This window comes from Diceros bicornis, chromosome 36 (assembly GCF_020826845.1).
Source record: "Diceros bicornis minor isolate mBicDic1 chromosome 36, mDicBic1.mat.cur, whole genome shotgun sequence".
NCBI classification, from domain to species: Eukaryota; Metazoa; Chordata; class Mammalia; order Perissodactyla; family Rhinocerotidae; genus Diceros; species Diceros bicornis.
In genome coordinates, this window is record NC_080775.1 from 6,234,152 (window position 1) to 6,255,612 (window position 21,461).

Consider the following 21,461-nt stretch of genomic DNA (forward strand, 5'->3'; position numbering starts at 1 on the left):
CGTGCAGTTAAATGTGGAGCTAATGTTCAGGGTGATTTGATCAGTCAGTTGTTTCTTTGAATTCCTGCCCAAGTACAACGCAGCAAGCTCATTACTGTTACCTGGGCACTCGTGGCAGTCTAGTCCTGACTCTCAGCTCTGGCCCTTTGGTAAAATACTGTGGAAAGTTTCTTCTTATATGCAGGAGAGAAGTAGCAAAGAAGCATTTTCCGAAGTTTCCCAAACAGATATGCACTCAACTCCTTCCTCCTAAACCTTCTGCCTATCTGTGTCCTAATCATCCTTCCAGGGTGAATCCCCCCAACCTCCCGGGTCAACACTGCCACAGGGATGCCTCATTCTGAGATTTCCTAGAACAATGATTTCCTGAGCTGCTGAAAGGGGATCTATGCATTACTGATCATCCTTGCAATATGTAACTCACCTTCCAGACCACGTGCAGTGAGTACTCCAATTTCTCAAATGGCTAAAGGAACAGTGACTGATGATTACCCGCTAACTACTACTTCCTAGAGACTGAAAACTTTAACCACCCCCCCCACTCCAGAAATGTCTATAAAATTTCTGTTATTGTATCCCATTCCAGTACCATCACCACCCAAACTCGAGGGAAATCAGGTTTTGGCTCTAATGTGTCAGAAGGAAAGAAAATATACAAAACAGAGACTGGAGTAGGCAAGAGACTTTCCAGGAAAAAATCTTTAATTTTTACAGAAACTGACAAAAATTTAATCCCTTTCCTTCCTGACCTATGGAGTTAAGTCTAGCTGAGTATGAGTTTCTAAGCAGCTTGAGTAGACCTCATGCAGATGTGTCGGATCACCAACATCTGAGACATTTCTCTCCTCACTATCCATGCGCAGGGCATCTGGTAGAAGTCAGGATGAAGGGCTCCATGTTAATATTCATCAGAAAATGGATATTCAGGGTGGTCAACACCACTAAAAGGAGAAAAAACAATTCATCATATGGGTTCAATGACTCTGTGTGTAGGGTGGTAGAGAAGTGATTTCTATGAAGCTATCTTTAGGGTAAAGTTAAACCTTTTATTTCCTGACTAGCTGTGGAATCTGCACTTCTTTCTTTCACAAACATGACTTTAAAATAATTAAAAAAATAATAATATCAATTAAATTATTTGAATAATATTCCTTGCCCAGAACTGAATACACAGAAGATGCAGAGTCAAATATTCAAGTATGCTCTCCCTAGCTACATCGGTCAATAAAGAAACAAGATAGCTTTTACTTTCTTATTTCAAATCCTCAGTGGAAGAAGAGACTGACTCTGCCTTTTTTGGACAGGACAAGTCCAGCCACATGCTCAGCACTAAATCATACTTTAGGGTGACACAGGTTACAGAATGCAATTTCACTTCCATTTTTTAAAATGTATTAATTATTTACTAACTGCCCACCACATACAATATGTCCAGTTAGATTCAGAAATGGATAAAATGTCACGTAAAAATTGGTCCCCATTTCAAAACAGCTTACTGTACAGTAGGCAGATCTCTATTCAGTAATAACCCAAAATAGAAAGTGATAGAAAATAATGTATTCTTATTAAAATATCTAATTTATTAGAAAAAATGACTGTTTAGACTCTCTCTTTCTCTCTGCATTAGTTCCCTATCTTATTCTTCATTTGTCTCTATATCAAGAACTATATTAGCAAGGATAAAAATATATCTACCAACATTTGAGAATTCACAACTTTCCCTTATGCTAAGCCATTTCCATACATTATTACATTTATTACTATCATGAATTAAAATTTTCACAGGTAGGAATGTGCATTCCTCCATTTCTCTCATTTATAATGAAGGTCTTTTCTCAAAATTCCAGAACCTTAAAGCATGAAGGAATACTAAAGATCTTTTATGGCTATAAATTCTCTCCATCAGTGGTGCTTTTGTTTACACAACTTCCTTTGGTTTATATCTCACTTCTTAAAAACTGTGTCCTCTGCATTGAGAGCTCCATATTTCAGAAAATCTAAACCAAGAATTCCTCTTTTTACCACAAGGCCAGGTTTGCTGGAGGGAAATGCAGTATTCTGTTCCTGAAAAAGCATGTAATTAAAAAGAAGGGAGATATTTGGAAATCTATGAAGGACATAAACTTGGCAGCATCTCACGAAGATCCCATTTGGGGGAGACAGGCATTTCTGGCATGGAACACAAGCTTGATGGAGAATCCTTTAATTGGTAAAGAATTGAGAAGTTGGGAGAAGAAGAGGAGAAACACAGTTTGGGAAATATTGAATTAGGCTACACTGGTCATATCCACAGTGTATGTTGCTAGACTGTTGTAAAAACGGGAGGCCTATGTGGATGGTGTAGATTCAGCAATGATATCGAGCTTCTTGGAAAGGGCCATGGAGCGATGAGGGCAGGACATATGTAAGCCGACCACGATCCACTCACCCTCTCATTGCGTCAGTGAAGTCTGGGATGAGATTTCAGAAAGCTTCTGCCTCATCCCTGACTCAAACTGGACTCTGTCTTCCTGGCATTGAGGTAAATTTTAACAATCATCATACACTCATTATCAGAAAATGAATTGAGGCAAACATATTTACCAAAGTCACTTACATGCGAAAAGGAAGATATCAAAGATTTCGGTTTAGGCCATCTAGGACTTTCATGTCCTCTGAAGTCAACTGGAATTCAAAAATCTATCACAGAAGTAGAAAGATTTTTATGATTTTTAGATTGCATGATTGAAAATCTGGAAAATCTAAGCAAATCAGACTGAATGGTGCACAGGCAATACTCAAAATGTCTTAGAAGTTTCCAAAAGTTTTTAAAGACAGCAGGCAAAATACTCAAGTGGTAATAAATACCAGGCAAAAATAAAATAGAAATCCATCCCTAGATATAATATATTGAAACTGCACAAGACTACAGACAAAAAGAAGACCTTTTCAAAAGTGAGCAACATAAGCTGATATTTTTCGAAGAGATAACGTCATGTACTTAGCAATCAAGAAGAATTTAGAAATAAAATTAAAAACACAACACATAATTTAGTAGTTTTGATGAACACAGGTGGATTTCTATAACTCATCAATGAACAGTTAGAATGTGAAAAAAAAAATTTTCAAGATAATTTAAATGACTAATTCTCCAAATACTAACGACATCATGTTAAAAGGACACAATAACTGGCTTAAAGATGATGTCACTGTCGAAATATGGTCCCCTTTAAGAGTCAAAAAGAATGTCATAATGGCTAATATGTTGAACCAAATAAATCCATCAATCCATAATAGTACTCCAAAATAGTGATACATAGAGAAGTTGGAGAGAGAGATTAATAAAGAGCTAGATAGATAGAAAGATTGATAGATCGACCCATCGATACATAGGCAGTAGGCAAAATGTCAAGAATATAACAATTGGTGAATCTAAATAATGCATTTATTGCATTACTCTTTCAACTTTCCTGTACATTTGAAAATATTTGCCACAAAACATATGGAAAAAGTTACCAAAAGGATATCTAATTTACCAGTTATTTATGAATAAATATAATAAAAGAACTATGTAAATGCCTTTTTGGATAATTTATGTAATTTATTAAAAATATGTAAAGAACACCAAAATAATTAGAACCCCATATGATAATCATGGATTGGAGGTCTCAATAATGCAAAGAAGTCAGTTTTCTCCAAATTCATCTACAGTTTAAATGCAGTATGAACCAAAAACATACACACTTCTTTTTTGTGAAAGTTGATAAGTGATACTATATTTTACAGAAAAGAACAACTAGTCAAGAATAGTCCAGACATTCTTAATGAAGAAAAAGGAATGAAGAGAAAAAATTACCATTATAAAAAGCAAGATATTTTCCACCATAATTAGCACAGATAAGTAAGTAGTTGAATAGGAGAGGTCAGAAATGGACTGAGGTGCATTTCATACACGACAGAGAAGACAATGAAAATCTGTGGGAAAATATGGACATTTGGATTTTCATTTAAATATATACATATTTGGGTCCATTATTACATTATACTAAAAAATCAATTCCAGGTGTAGTAGAAACCCAAATTTGAATGAGAAGACAAAATCACTTTTGCAAGGTTCTCTACCCCTTGAATCTGGCCTGGCATTTCACTTGCTCTGGACAATAAAATTTGCCATAAGCAGTGGTGAGTCTACTCTGAACCTACACATGAAAAGGCTTTGCAAGAATCCACTCACCTCCTTGGAATCATGAAACTGTGAGGAGATGAAAACAGGTTAGTAGACTATAGTCTAGCCAACTATATGAAAAATTATGTGCAACAGAGTTTATGCACCACTGACAACAGCCAAACCAACGCCTACAGCAGAACTGCCTAGTTGTTCTGCATTTAACAGCAAATACATGAGAGAGCCCAGCCAAGAAGAGAACTGCTTCATTGAGCCCAGGCTAATTGTCAAACCACGGAATTATGAGCTAAATAAATGGCTTTGGTAGTAAACCTCTAAATTGGGGACAGTTTTTTGTGCATCTATATCTAATGGTATAATAATATTCTCCCACACAAAATAATACAGACAACTAAGTTAAAATGAATACAGATTTGGCTAGGCACTTCACAGAAGTGGCAACTCGAGGAGGATAAATACATGAAAATGAAACTACATTACTGTTCAGGGAAATGCAGGCTAAAAGCACAGTGATTTCGAGACTGAAGATCACTGCTACAGTCTGAATGTTTGCATGTCTCCAAAATCATGTGTTCGGAATCTAACCCCCACTGTGACGGTGTTAGACCGAGGGGAGAAGGGGGGACTTTGAGTCGTGATTAGGTCATGATGATGGAGCTATCCTGAACGAGATTAATGACCTCGTAAAAAAGACGTGAAAGAGCTCCCTTGTCCCTGCTACACTGTTAATATACAACAAAAGTCTGCGACCTAGAAGAAGACCCTCAACCAAACACGCTGACACCTTGATATCAGAATTCCAGCCTCTAGAACTGTAAGAAATAAATTTCTGTTGTTCATAAGACACCCAGGATGTGATATTTTGTTATAGCATCCCAAGTAGACTAAGAAAAACACATAATCCAATTCCCTCATTTTAGAATGAAGAAAATGAGATTTACTTGCACAGAGCTACAGAGCACATTGCAGACTTCATACTGGAACCAAAATCTATGTTTTCAGTATAATCTGAATTCCACCCCACTATGCTGCCTCTCCTTCTGCCCAGTAGGAGAAAAGTGGTGGGAATACACGTAAGGCACACATGCATGGGAAATAACAGGTAATTCATCTGGGATCAAAATATGTTGATAGCCGTACAAAGAAGAACACAGGTGAAGGATATTATTTAGAAGCCCTATGACCACAGCCTCACTCATCACCTGCATGTTCTCTTTGATCCGCTTCTCATTGTAACTCTTCACCAGGACCACAACCCCACGCTGTAGCTGGTAGCGAAGAGCAATCAGAGCTGGAGTTCGCTCATACTTTTTTGCCATGGCACAAAGAACTGGATCATCCAAGAGAACCGGGGAGCTCTGGTCTACCCTGGAAGGAAATGCAGAAATGCTGAAGACTTGAGACTCAGTATTCAGTTTGTTAGGAGGCGTCCTAAACAGATTCAGTAGGTCCACTCTAGACCAGTGCTTCTCAAAAGGTGGTCCCTGGATCAGAAGCATTACTATCATCTGGGATCTTGTTAGGAAGGCAAATTCCACGGCCTCACCCAAGACCAACTGATTCTGAAATTCAGCTGTGGCATCAAGTAATCTATGTTTACAAAGCCCTTCATGTCATTTTGGTAAATGCTTGAGTTCAAACCTGTGCTTCCAAATCATGGAATTTTTCTTACTACTTCTCAGTGACTGTTTTTCTTCTCTGATCATAACCCTCAAAGTAAGAACAGAACATGAAAGGAGAAAGAGAAAAGAAAAGAATGGGATAGTTTTTATTTTAACTTTTCTAAGATGTTGATAAAAGTTGAAAAGTCCCAAAATGAGAACTCTTCATTTTATCATTACTTATAGCCTACAATATTTCTATAGAGATTTACAAAATTGTTTCAGATTGTAATTTATTCTCTCATGATAAACCTGGGAGTTACATATTATTATCCTTCTTTTAGTCATAAAGTAAGAGAGGCTTAGAGAGTCTATTACTATAAATGTCTCAATTAGTTAGTAAATTTCTAAATCATGACTTAAGCTATGTCTTTTGCCTCAAGTTTTGGGTTTTTAATGCAGATATTTGTTATTGATTAATCTACACCCAGACACATATAATGTAAAAATATTGGCTGGGTGATGCGAGTATAAAGGAGAAGGATTTCTTCTGTCCCTCCCCTCTTTCCTCCAAACCAGTTGAGAGTGAATCCCAGAAAACTAAGTATGGTATCATTAAAAATATTTCAAAAAATAATGTTATAGGTAAACTCCCTGTTGTCTTCATTACCATGGTTCTGGACGTTGGGTTCCCAAAGCACTGTAGGCAACTAGGACGATATCTTTTGATTTGCAGAAATCCAACAGTTTGCTCTGGTTGAGATAAGGATGACATTCCACCTGTAGAAAGCCAAGACAGAAGAGTGTCAGATTATATGAAATGCCAATATTAATATGAAACCGATAGGTTAATAGAGAAATATCAATAAAAAGCCGTGTAATATTAAATTTAAAGTGGAAATATCGACATCAAATAATTACGTTTTTAAAGAAAATAAATATTATATCTCTGTTCCCTTAAAAGGATAAAAAAAGAAAAAAAATTGACATTCCTGAGAACTAGTGACTCTTTAGATGAAATCTTGGTTACTCAATACGATCGTACACTACAACGAGACATGACTAATTCCAAGTCTGGGACAGCAGAAGAACTGTTTGAGCTTTGGACACCAAATTGTGCCATAAAGTAAGAAATTACTAAAAGACTCATGAAGAGATGTCTAAAGTATAAAAGAGCCAGTGTGGTGGGGAGCCCATTGGTGACATTGGGTAGATTTGAACATCAAAGGGAATAGTGACTAAAAGCAATTATAACACATAGAGTAAATAAAAATCCAAGAGTCCATAGTGATGAGAGAGAGAGATAAAGACAGAGACAGAGAAGAAAAATCTTTGTTCCACTGATGGTGATTATTACATTAACTTCTTTCTCAGAACATTGATAATTAAAGGGAAGGAACTAAGTTTTGCCCAGCCATATAGGAATAATTGTAGTTTATCCTGACTTGATGAGGGAATTTTCTGTTTACAATAAAATTTCAGGTAAAATAATTATAAAAGAGTGTTTAAAATTGAAAATACTTACAAATCCCAATGAAATAACTAATTCACAGTAAAGTCATTGATGGCTACTCAACTATTATGTGAAAACTTAGGGGCAATATGACTCCCACTGATGACAGTTATCACACAACAGACTACTAGGTAATTTCAAAGGAGAAAATATATATTTACAAAGAGATATATTTAGCCAAGAGAACAAAACTAACATCTCTTATGGTGGGAAAACTTGCCATGATGGGCTTCCTACTGGAGAGCGATATGAGGGACACAGCATGCAAAGGACATTTTTCTTGCCAAAAATGTTTAACCTTTTGTCATAAGACATTCAGATCTAACTTCTAATTTACAGAAACTGGGAATAGAGAAACAAGTTAATTAACATCACAAGATAACAACCAGATGAATACAGAATATTCAACAAAAACCTGCTGGCTGTCATGGTGAAAGAAAAAGGGTTGATTAACCATTCTTGGTTAAGAAAGCTTAAGAAACAAGATGGAAAGTAATATGTGAGCCACAGTTGGCTCCTGATTAGAAAAGAAGATATATAAAAGACATTGGGAAAACCATACAGAGGATTGAATATGGATTGGACACTAGACCATCACCATTCTGAGGTCTGTGGGGGTGTATTGTCATGTCTACAGCTAACTTTGAAGAGGGTCAGCAAAATATTACATATATCTGTGTAAATAGATCCACACGTATATTTGGCAATGTGGCAAAATGTGAAAAGTTTTCAATATAGGAGGGAAAACATGGATGATCTCTATCATACGCTTAACTTGTCTGAATGTCTGAAAATTTTCGTAGTAAAAATTGAGAGTGAAATGAATGTTAAAATCACATGAATTTTTTAACATTTATAATTGAAAATAAATAGTGCTATAACATGATATGTCAAATTCTTCAATTTTATAGGTCACATTTTCCAGTCGAAAACTCTTACTTCTTGACTCAAAGTTTTACCTTGAGAACGTAAATGAAATAAGACATTCACAGAAGGACAAGTATTACATGATACTAGTTGTATGAGGAATCTAAGATAGTCAAACTCATACAATGAGAGAGCAGAATGGTGGTCGCCAGCAGCTGGGAGGATGGAGAAATTGGAAGCTGATAATTGTGGTCGTGAATTCTCAATGGTGCAAGATGAATAAGTTCTAGAGATCTACTGTATAACATTGTCCCTATAGTTAACAATACTGCATTGTATTGTACTTCATATTTGAAATTTCTTAAGAGGGTAGATCTCATGTTAACTGTTCTTACCATAATAAAATAAAATTAGAACAAAGGAAAAGTCAGTGCACAGAACCAGACACAGAAAAATGTATCTAAACAGTTCATTTAAGGGTGGAAATCGATGAGAGAACCAGACTAAGACTGAGTAAATCACAAGGTCTGCTCTGTATTCCTGCAAATGTTCCTAAATGTTGATTTTCTCCACCATTAGTATCACCGTAAACCATCCCTCTAGCCTGGATGACTTTCATAGTCTCCAGTTGTTTTTTCTTGTATCTATGCTTCCTATTCAAAGACCCCTGAAATCAGAGATACCAAGATGAAGTGCATCTTGGTGCATTTCAGGCATCCAAGCTCCACACAAACCTCTGACACCTACCTCATTGTATTTTTACTCTTTCCTTATTTACTACCCATTACATATTTTCATGACCTTCCTTGCTGTACACAATTCCCTCAAAATCACATTTATGCATCCCATCTCTGGATGTCTTTTAAAGCTCAGGGAAATGTAATTATCCCTCTGAGGTCTGGGTAACTATTCTAACCCTCCATCAACTCCTTTACCTTCCCTAAATTCTTATTGACAATTTAGCACTAAGTTGTCGTCACTGTTTTCACTAGGACTTTACAAAAAGAGATACAATTATGGGTTCTATCAATGCTCATCCAGACAAAGGCTCTGCTCTCAAGAATCTTCTGTTCGATAAAGGTGGGATGAATAGGAGGGGAGGCCAAATAGACATCTGGCAGTAGTGCAAGAAGAAGGAGATGAAGAACAGAAAGGAGAGGAGGCCAAGGGTGCTCACCTGGTTGCAGACGGGCTTGTACTTGAGCCTGGCTTGTTCAGGATCTTCTCCAGCTGCCTGCGGTTAAAGTTGGACACCCCGATGGACTTGGTCAGTCCTGCATCCTTACACTTCTCCATGGCCTGGGGAGGAAGGGGTGGTGAAGAATCATTTGTGCAGTTGGCTATAGATCAACAATAAATGCAAGAAAAATCTATTAACAGGAACAACTCTCAAGAAATGACAATGAAGCCAACTGGGATAAACAAAAGAGAAAAAGCCGTAAATTATACAGTAAAATAATGTAGTGACAGCAAGAATAAGAATTAATGTATTCTCCTTAGAAAAATTTTAGAGAGTATTACACATTGAAAGAAAGAGATGCCTATCTTCATCATCCTGAATTCTTCCACTCCATTTCTCTCTAAAAACATTTCAGTAATAATTTCCTCCACAGCACTAGAGCAGACTCGTTCTTTTAAAGTATATGAATTGCTGAAGACAAAGTTGCACAGCCCATTTTGTAAGTGGAAGAAATGAACTAGAATCCCCCTCTTCTGTCTTTCTCCTCTGAGCTCTCTCTTCCAAGCACTCACCTCCCACGTGGCACAGAGATCCACTGTGTCAAATAATGCTTTTCCATGTTCATCTGTTGGAAAAAGTTCTTCCCCTGGCTGGAATGGAAGCAGTTATTTTAGCGATGTCACAAAATAATTTCTCCACACTTAGCCAGCTGCCAGGGATATCTGGGGCCAGGACACTAAACCTCCATGAGGTAGGTGGTGTAACATTCTAGATACTAATACTTACAAGGTGATTTGCATATGGAGTTGCAAGCGATGTCTTTAGGAGACAGGCTTCCACTAATCTCTTACGTGCTCGTATGTTTGAATAAATACCTTTTTCCTAGGTTCTCAAGAGGACTTATAGTGACTTATGTGACACTTATCTGACCCATATACTTTCCTCTTGCAAAAGGTCTCCCTTGCACTGTGAATGACAATAAGTTACATGGCCTTATTTCCAGACTAACTGTTCCAATCTTGACCCAGGCTAGACAATCAGATTTCATTATCCCTCGGAACATTCTATGGTCCAAGGGCAGGCACATGAACCAAACAGGGTCATTCAAGGTTCTCTTAAGGATTAATATAGATGCTGGAAGGTCCAGAGACACATTCAAGTGTTAATGACCATAAGGCTTGAACTGCCCCAAGGCCATATTTTCCACCAATGGAAAATTTTGTGACAAAAATACACCAAACAATTAATAATGCAAAGTTAACTCATGGGAAAAGGAGATTTTTTTGGAGACTATTCTAAATCTCTAAATTTATCCATGGCTTGGACTTCCCCGTTATGTATTTCCATTTACATAATAAACTATTTTTCATAGGAGAGCTTGAGTAGCTTTCTATAACTTAAAATCAAGAATTCTACATAACACAATCATTAATGGCTAAGTACAGTCTACAAAATTCATTGTGAAGGTACCCAACAGTGTAAGCAAGGTCTCACAAGTCCCTATGAATAAGGCTGCTAGTTTTAGATCCACCCAGAGGGAGCACCACCAAACCTGTTTTCAACTTCTTATGGTGAGAGAAGAGATCAATTTATTATGCCCAATTGTAAGGCAGTTTCATTACTCACCACAACTGTGTGAACCTCTGTGCTCATGACAACCCCAAGAGACTCAGGAATCATAGGCAGGACAGGATATTGAACATGCCTGTTTTTATTTCTTCAAGTTTTTGAGTCAGAGGATTTGAGATTGTGAACTTTTTCTCTCTTGGAGGCATGGAAAGAAATTTAAGGATTCAAAAAATTCACATAAAAATCTAATTAGGACTTATTATTTGGGGGATTCTTCTCTACTGTAATAATCCCTACATCCTTCAAAGTCTTAATTCAACTATGCATACAAGTTGATAGACATTCTGACACAAGTAGTAAAATAGGTATAATCACACAAATTGCTAACCTTCATAGCTGTTGGCAAATGAATAATATACAGATCAACATAGTCCAGTTGAAGATTTTTCAAAGACTTCTCCAAGGCTGGTCGGACCAACTCCGGTCGAAGGAAAGTGATCCAAAGCTGTAGAGGTTAAAGAATGGGGGTTCTGTTGGATTAATACTTCAGTCAGTTTTGCTTTTTTTGTTTCGCCTAAGAATTAGACATTTTCTACTGGTTGGAAACTGAATGACCACAGAGGAAAAATACCTTTTTCCTTCTTGGGTTCCCTTCTGATCTGCCTTACCCAAAGAAACTATATTATTTGTTTGCATTTATCCTTAGTTCATCTACTAAGCTGAGAAGGAAATAACCCAAGAGATAAAAAGTGTTGTCAAATCATAACCATGCCCATATCTGAATTCTGTTTGATGGAATTTACAAAGCAGTTCACAAAAATAGACTAATTCTATCAAATATTCAATCTTATGGGGAATAAGTAGCATCCCTTTTTTTTAGACAGTTATAGAGAAAAAGTGCTTTGAACATATTAATCTGTGCTGTGCACAATTCAAGACACTTTAGCTATATCCTGTTTAGTACACAAAGTGCCTCTTATTTTGCTTTTTCTTATTGATAGATGTGAGAAGTGAGATTCAGAATGTTAAGAAATTGTAGTATGCCACACAGATGATGGGGAAAATTATAATCCAATCACAGTTCTGTCTGATTCAATAGTCCATGCTAAATCACACTAATATGGTCTGTGACTCAGAAAAGTAAAGTGACTTTAAAATCATTAAATTTGAACAAAGCATGATGAGAAATTCATCAGTATTTCTTAACACTAAATTTAATACATGAAAATGTGTGAAGAAAGTGGTACCAATAAGCACAATTCACCAAACACCTACTGGTCCTACCATGTAATTGTCATCTCCACACAATCATGTTCCCACATGTGCACACATACACACCACATATGTAGCACCTTTGAAGTGTAGAATATGTCTTTTCTCTTCACAGTGCCATCTTCAATTTTGCTTCGGATAGCCAGTCCAACCTCTTTTTCGTTATTGTACGCATAAGCACAATCGATATGGCGGAACCCAGCACCAATAGCTAACTTAGTGGCCTCCAGAGCTTTGCTCTTAGGAACCTAGATGAGCAACAAAAGGTAGTAGTTGAATTTCCACATTATTGAGAGATAGCTAAGGCACAACTTTCGCCTTCTGAGGAATTAACTTTTCCTCACGTCTTAGGCTAGTTCTGCATGTATGGTGATGAACTCATGGCAATTTCCTGGGTCTTTCCTGATAAGTAAAGAAATTTGGGCATCCCAAAAACTCCTTCAATCCCAGGTAATCACTGGTTGATCACTAGCACTGAAGGTCCCCATGATGACCACTAGGTTCAGTGATCTGCTGAAAGAATTCACAGGACTCATCATATAGTTGTAGCCATGGATATGTTTTATATTGTGAGATGTTACTAAACTAAATCAACAAACTAAAAAGATACATAGAACAAAGTGTCAAAGAACCAGTTCATTGTTACTAAGAGTCCTTTACCAGTGTAGTAGCACAGAACATGCTAAATAAAAATAGTGTATTAATTTAAAATATATATATTTGTCTTACAACATGATGTTTTCATACACATATACATTGTGAAATGATTAGCACAATTAGGCAAATTAAAATATCTATCACATCACATAGTTAACTTCTTTGTGTCCAAGTGAGAACACTTAAGATCTCTTCTCTTAGGAAATCTCAACAATATAATATATTATTAACTGTAATCTCCATGCTGTACATTTTTTCTCCAGAACTTATTCATCTTATAACTGAAACTTTGTACCTTTTGACCAAAAGCTCCCATTTTCCCCACTGCCCCCTTCCCCAGCCCCTGGTCACCACTCCTCTACTCTCAGCTTATATGAGTTTGACTGTTTTAGATTCCATATATAAGTGGGATCATGCAGTATTTGTATTTCTGTCTGGATTATTTCACTTAGCATAATGTCCTCCAGGTTCATCCATGTGATTGCAAATGGCAGGATTTCCTTTTGTTTAAAGGCTGAACAATATTCCATTTCTTGTTATGTATTTCATAAGCTTTCATTATTCAATGATGTTGCTGTGAACTAGATATGAGGTCTAACTTCCCTCTGCTGATTGTGCTCTCACTTTAGGTGTATGAACATTCAGAGGTTTACCAAAGGCAAATCTTCAGTGGTATCCTTGACCCTTCTCTCCCCTCCATCCCACTTTCCACTACAAAGTAAAAAAGTCCTGTCATCTGTCTCCAAAACGTCTCTTTGAATATTACCTTCTGTTTTATGGATGAGGAAGTGAGATTCAAAGTTTAAGGATTACTCCCTTGTCATACAATTAGTCTAAAGACAAAATTGGAAAGCAAACTCCTGGTTTCCATTCTAGTGTCTTGTCCACTTTGCTCCTTCTGCTGTCCAAGGTCCAACTCTACATATCTACTTCAATAAAAGTAATAACAAAAACGAGGAAATGAAACCTTGCCCTGGAGACTGTAGCTATTACATCAAATGATATTATATTTTCCTTTCCAGATAAATTCCCAAGCAGGAGGAGAAGTACTAGGGAAACTACAGGTGGAGTATTTATTGCCTGGCACTTAGCAGGCTACTCCACAGCATAACAGCCATTGTATCCCACCATTTGTCATTCAACTCATCTCTGAGAACTTTTACCACAAATATCTCTCTTGATAATGTCTTCGCGGGAGGAAATATTTTTTGAATTCCAGAAATATACAGCTAAACTACTCCCAAGTAATCACCCTCAAAGCAAGGCAACTGATTGTCAGTGTTCCTGACTGCTGAGTTTCATCCCTTTTGCCAAGCTTGGAAATAGATGGAACCTGGAGGAAAACCCAGAATAATCTGTAGGTGACCACACAGTCAGACCCTGATGCAGAGTGAACACTTAATACTATCTGTCTTTGTCTAAGGAATGGTTCTAGCCTGTTTACAAGAACCAAGTGAGCCTCCAAGAATCACACAGTAACTCCATGACCTGACAACCCAAGTCAGCCTCTACTTATGCTATGTCTATTTTCTTTTGAATCCTTAATCCTAAGACCACCACTGTTACCTCTTCAGGTGCATAGGTGCCAAATCCCAGTACAGGAATGAAGTGCCCATCATTTAGTTCCACACACCGGACTTTAGGATCCATTGACTTTTGTTCCTCTGTCTAAGCCAACTCTGTTTTATTCTGCTGCTCTCACAGGTTATATGAATAACAGAAGGGTAACACCCACGTTCACAGTCCAACAGTTATCAAATGGATTGTAGGAGGAAAAATGTTAAAGCAGGAAGCCATGGAGCGAGAAGAGAGTTGGAACCAATTAACTTGCTTGTTTGTTATCAAAGAGGAATCTTAATGAACTATTATATAGTAATAAAGAAATCATTACTTTCTTGCACATGCAAATTTTTCATTCAGGATCCAAGTACATTAGTAAATTATTATAAGAGGTTTGCTGAATAATTATTGACCATATGTTAGACTAGAAACCTCCAGATACTAATCTCTTTTTTAGTTCTTGCCATGATGAAGCTCCTTCTTGATCATACATCATTTGAAACAGGTAAATGTCTTACACCACACAGATGCACACAATTTAGAGGAATGATTAGCATTTTTCAAAGAGTTGACACTTAAGAAAGAATTAAAACTTCTAATTGAAAGAAAATTTGTCTTATTTTCTTTCCCATCAGCAAAATTATTTTTGTTTCTTTTTTCTTTGCTTTATAAAAAGGAATATCACACCTTAGCAAGGGTGCAATCTAGAAAAGGTTACTCAAAACAGATATTCCAGCAAGGTGATTATTGCAGTTAATTTTTAATAGTTTTTGATATCATTTGTAGTATACAAACAGAATCGTAGACTGTTTATATCTGTCACCCTGTTACATAACTTTTAGAAAACTATCCTGATGTAACTACCAAAAAAAATGATGAATATTTTCTATAATTTATTATCTTGCTCAACAGTATTCAAGAAAGAAAAAACTTGAAACAACTTCAATTACAATAAACTTGGGAAGAGTTAGGGAAATTATGATGCATTGATACAATGGAATATTATGAAGCCATTTAAAATTGAACACATACAGTGATGTCAGCAAAATGGTGGACTAGGAAGCTCTTGAGTTCTTCCATGGAAACACAAGGAAACAACCAGAAACCAGCTGAAATAAGTTTATAGGAGCTCTGGAAAACAGTCAAAGATCTACAGCAACAAAGTGAACATTCAGTTAGGAAAAAGACAGATTCAAAATGCTAGGAAATATCATCATGTTTTACTCACCCTTGCCATTCCTCTGGCTTGGCACACAGTGGAGGCTTGGTCTGTAGGAGACATCAGCCCAGTTTCCAGTTGCCTCTCTCAAACAAGAGTTATCAGAGATCTTATGTGCAATGTCCTAAGCTATTTTGAGGCTGCCTCAAAGACTGTTGTCTGTTTCACCTAACTGCAAGAGCTTGAAATGAAAAGCTTCACTTTACAGCTGCAGGGGCACTACAGATGTACAGAGGCCAGGGGTGAGAGATTAAGGTTGGAAACATGGAATAGATTATAAAAGCCCTGAGGAAAAGCTGGATGTGAAATTTTGGGAGCCGTCTATTCAGCCATGTATTCAGGGGAATTGAGAAAGCCACACACAGGCCAAGTGGGGTACCTGCTCATGAAATAACTGAAGTGACCTTCAGATTTCATATTGGGCTGGTCACAAGACAAACAACAGACCAGGCTAAAAGTGAAGTACTGTCATGGCACAGAACAAATCTGTGAAGAGTGGGAGAGGTGGCTGTTTTTTCAAATGCCCAAGTAAACACACATATAAATATACAAAAAAGAAAAAAAAAACCATTAGCCACTAAAGAAGAAAAAAAATTGGCAAACGATATCACTGATGAACATCGATGCAAAAATCCTCAACACAATACTAGCAAATCACATACAACAATACGTTAAAAAGATTATACACCATGATCAAGTGGGATTTATTCCAGGTATGCAGGGATGGTTCAACATTTGCAAATCAATCAACGTAACACCACATTAATAAAATGAAGAATAAGAATCACATGATCATCTCAATAGATGCAGAGAAATCATTTGACAAGATACAGCATCCATTTATGATAAAAACTCTGAATAAAAGGGGGATAGAAGGAAAGTACCTCAACATAATAAAGACCATATATGACAAACCCACAGCTAACATCATCCTCAATGGTGAAAAACTGAAAACTATCCCTCTAAGAACAGGAACCAGACAAGGATTCCCACTGTCACCACTCCTATTTAACATAGTACTGGAAGTCCTAACCAGAGCAATCAGGCAAGAAGAAGAAATAAAAAGGATCCAAATTGGAAACGAAGAAGTGAAACTGTCACTATTTGCAGATGACATGATTTTATATATAGAAAACCCTAAAGAATCCATCAGAAAACTTTTAGAAGTAATAAACGAATATGGTAAAGTTGCAGGATACAAAATCAACATACAAAAATCAGTTACATTTCTATACACTAACAATGGAGTAGGAGAAAGAGAGATTAAGAATACAATCCCATTTACAATTGCAAAAAAAGAATAAAATACCTAGGAATAAACTTAACCAAAGAGGTAAAAGATCTATACACCGAAAACTATAAAACATTGTTGAAAGAAATTGAAGAAGACACAAAAACATGGAAAGATATTGCGTGCACTTGGATTGGAAGAATTAACATAGTTAAGATGTCCATACTTCCTAAAGCCATCTATAGATTCAATGCAATCCTTATCAAAGTTCCAACAACATTTTTCACAGAAATAGAACAAAGAATCCTAAAGTTTATATGGAACAACAAAAGACCCTGAATAGCTAAAGGAATCCTGAGAAAAAAGAACAAAGCTGGAGGTATCACACTCTGATTTCAAAATATACTACAAAGCTGTAGTAACCAAAACAGCATGGTACTGGCACAAAAACAGACACACAGATCAATGGAATAGAATAGAAAGCCCAGAAATAAAGCCACACATCTATGGACAGCTAATCTTTGACAAAGGAGCCAAGAACATACAATGGGGAAAAGAAAGTCTCTTCAACAAATGGTGTTGGGAAAACTGGATAGCCATATGCAAAAAAATGAAAGTAGACCCTTACCTTACACCATACACAAAAATTAGCTCAAATAGATTAAAGACTTGAATGTAAGACCTGAAACTATGAAACATCTAGAAGAAAACATAGGCAGTACACTCTTCGACATCGGTCTTAACAACGTATTTTCAAGCACCATGTCTGACCGGGCAAGAGAAACAATAGGAAAAATAAACAAATGGGATTACGTCAAACTAAAAATCTTCTACACAGCAGAGGAAACCATCAACAAAGCGAAAAGACAACCTAACAATTGGGAGAAGATATTTGCAAATCATACATCTGATAAGGGATTAATCTCCAAAATATATAAAGAACCCATGCATCTCAACAACAAAAAAACTAACAACCCAGTTAAAAAGTGGGCAAAAGACCTGAACAGACTCTTCTCCAAAGAAGATATACAGATGGCCAACAGACACCTGAAAAGATGTTCAAAGTCATTAACTATCAGGGAAATGCAAATCAAAACTACAATGAGATATCACCTCACGCCCGTCAGAATGGCTATAATTAACAAGACAGGAAACAACATGTGTTGGAGAGGCTGTGGAGAGAAGGGAACTCTCATACACTGCTGGTGGGAGTGCAAACTGGTGCAGCCACTATGGAAAACAGTATGGAGATTCCTCAAAAAATCAAGGATAGAACTACCATATGATCCAGCTATTCCGTTGTTGGGTTTTTAGTCAAAGAACTTGAAAACACCAATGCGTAAAGGTACATGCACCCCTGTGTTCATTGCAGCTTTATTCACAATAGCCAAGACTTGGAAGCAACCTAAGTGCCCATCTAGGGACGAATGGATAAAGAAAATGTGGTATATATACACAATGCAATACTATTCAGCCATAAGAAACAATGAAATCCAGCCATTTGTGACAACATGGATGGACATTGAGGGTATAATGCAAAGTGAAATAAGTCAGTGGGAGAAGGTCAAATACCGTATGATTTCCTTCATTAAGTAGTAGATAATAACAACAATAAACAAACATGTAGAGACAGAGATTGGATTGGTGGTTACCAGAGAGGAAGGGGGGAGGGAGGAGGGTGAAAGGGATAATTCGGCACATGTGTGTGGTGATGGGTTGTAATTAGTATTTTGGTGGTGAACATGATGTAATCTATGCAGAAATAGAAGTATAATGATGTACACCTGAAATTTATACAATGTTATAAACCGATTTTACTGCAATAAACAAAAAAACTTAAAAAAAAAATTGACAGAAACTCTTCCTGAACAAGCAGGCAAATTGGATTTATTAGATAAAAAGTTTTAAATCTACAGTCTTATGTATGCTGAAATTGCTAAAGAAAAATTTGACAAAGAACTAAAGGAAATCAGGTAAATCATATATGAATAAAATGATAATTTCAACAAGGATAGAGAAATTATAGATCCTAAGTAACAGAAAGAAAAAAAAAATGAAGAAATGTGAACAGACACTAAAGGACTTATGGGACACCATCAAGTGAACTAATATACACATTATTGGAGTCCGAGAATGAGACGAGAGAAAGAATGGAACAGAGAGATTATTTGAGGAAATAATGAACAAAATCCCCCCAGGCTGAATGTAAAGACATGAAAAATCAGCAAACCCAAGAAGTTCAAAGAATTATAGGTAGGATAAACTCAAAGATATCCACACCCATATACATTGTCTTCAAACTGTTAAGACAAAGGCAAGAAAGTATGTTGAAAGCAACAAAACACACATGACTCCTCAGGTATAATGGATGGTGGATAAGATCTTCAACAGATTTCTCATCAGAAACCTTGAATGAGATAAGACAGTGAGATAAATTATCAAAAGCCCTAAAAGAGAAAAAACTTATCAACCAAGAATTCTTCAAATGTTCTTCAAATATGAGGCACTAATTAAGACAATATCAGATGTTTAAAAAGCTGAAAGAGTTCGTTACGTTAGAACTGTCCTACAAGAAATGTAAAAGGAGTCAGTCAGGTTCAGATGAAAGGACACTAGACCGTAAGTCAAAGCCATATGAAGATACAAAGCCACACTGAGCACTTTGCTCAGAGGATCTCTCCACAGAGGTGAGTGGTGCCAACCCCATGACACGGCTATAAGAGTTATTTCCTTATCTCACAAAGCCTGTCTGTTGGGGCCTGGCTTCAGGGTTTGATTCCCCACCCAGAGATAGTATGGCTCAGGGGAGTGAGAGTCCCTTCTGTTTGGAAGTATTTCATGACCCGGCCACTCTCGAAGGGCCGATATTTGGCTCTGGTGAAACAGGAGCAATCCCTGGTGACTAGTCATGGGTCAAATTCCATCTGGAGATTGAATCTCATCTGGAGTGATGAGGTAGGGGTTTGAGGCCCCTGAGGTCACTGAGTCTGTCTTTGTGTTGTGCCTGTGATCAGAGGAGGGGTCCCCTTGGATGGGGTTAAACCTCTCTGAGTTGTTAAGCCTGTTTTTTTTTTTTTTTGTGAGGAGGACCAGCCCTGAGCTAACATCCAATGCCAATCCTCCCCTTTTTTGCTGAGGAAGACTGGCCCCGGGCTAACATCCATGCCCATCTTCCTCTACTTTATATGGGACGCCGCCACAGCATGGCTTAACAAGCGGTGCGTCGGTGCGCACCCGGGATCCGAACCTGTGAACCCCAGGCCGCCGCAGCGGAACGTGCGCACTTAACCGCTTGCGCCACCGGGCTGGCCCTTAAGCCTGTTTTTTTGTTTGTTTGTTTGTGTGTTTTGGTCAAGGACACTTGACATTAGAGTTTTTGTCAAGGACGGTTGACATTTTCCACAATCTGGCTTTTCTGGATTCCTGGGTCTTCTTTTGTCCTTGCCTCCTTATCAGTGGTCGCTGAGTGACACCCAGTGTCCACCTATTTTATTTTCCCTTTAAGGATTTAGTTATGTGTCTGGGTCTAGTTTCCAGCAATTAAGGTGCTAAATTTCCTCTAGGCACAACCTGTGGCATCTACATCACCACTAACTGTTACAGGTTGCTCCCAGGGGGTTGGAAATAGACCATAAGAATAGACACTGGAATCCACAGTCAGAAGCCCTTGCAATGACTAGTCTTAAGAACTTAATCAAATTTGGAGTATTAACCTCCTCTCATGGTCATAATGAAAGCTCCACTTCCCATCCCCACCTGTGGGGGCTCTCCTCTGAGTTCTGGTTTAGGAGAGTCCATGCTCCACCTCTGGGAGCTCTCCTATGGTTTGTGGGCACCTGGAGGGATTCCAAGTTGGCCCCTGCGTCATTCATTTGACTGACAATCTGGAGCCCTGTTTAGTCTCCTGTCAAGAACCTGTTGAGTATTTTTAACACCTAATGAGTCAGTTGTGGGGACAAGAGACCTGGATTCTGTAAACTGTCCTTCAGGGTTCTGTTGCCCAAGCACCAGAACTGCTGTTTGTGTGACCCTTATCTTGATAATCCTTGGGAAGAGGCCATGAGGGCAAGGTCTGATCACCTTTTTCCCTTCTTTGTTTGTCTTGTTCATCACCTCCTCTTTTGTCAGCAAGTTGACGTTAAGTTCAGGCTGGACTTGAGCAGAACTTGACCTTCTGTAAAATTGAAAACTTGAAAATTTTTGCCAGGGATTTAAGTCTCAACCCCAGCAATGGGAGCTTTGTCCCCCAGCCTGCTCTAGGATTTTGCCTCTGGCCTCCCTGGCTTGCCTTATGCTGGCTCAGAGACTACGTGCCCTGGTTGAGTGGTACTTGGCTAAAACTTATAGCTATATTGACTCCCACATTTGGGCTCAGCATCCTTCTCCAGTCTGCTGTCAGTCAGACACCAGCTTTACCGCCATCGGGGATGCCCCAAGCATCCCTGGAGACTCACCCCTTGAGTGCATTTTAACTAATTGGAAATACTTTCAATTGGATGGGGTATGCCCCAGAAACTCCATCTTAAAGAAAACTTGACTATTTTCTTTGTGTCTTTATGATGTAGATTTTCTGCTCCCATCTTCTCTAGAACCCAGCAACCATTCTTTGAAATGAAAATGTTTCTCA

At 37.7% G+C, this 21,461-nt stretch overlaps 1 pseudogene; it reads right to left on the reverse strand.

Moving 5' to 3' along the window:
• Window positions 1-898: 898 nt before the first annotated feature.
• LOC131398933 (aldo-keto reductase family 1 member C23-like protein) lies at window positions 899-14,480 on the reverse strand (annotated as a pseudogene).
• Between the last annotated feature and the right edge of the window lie 6,981 nt (window positions 14,481-21,461).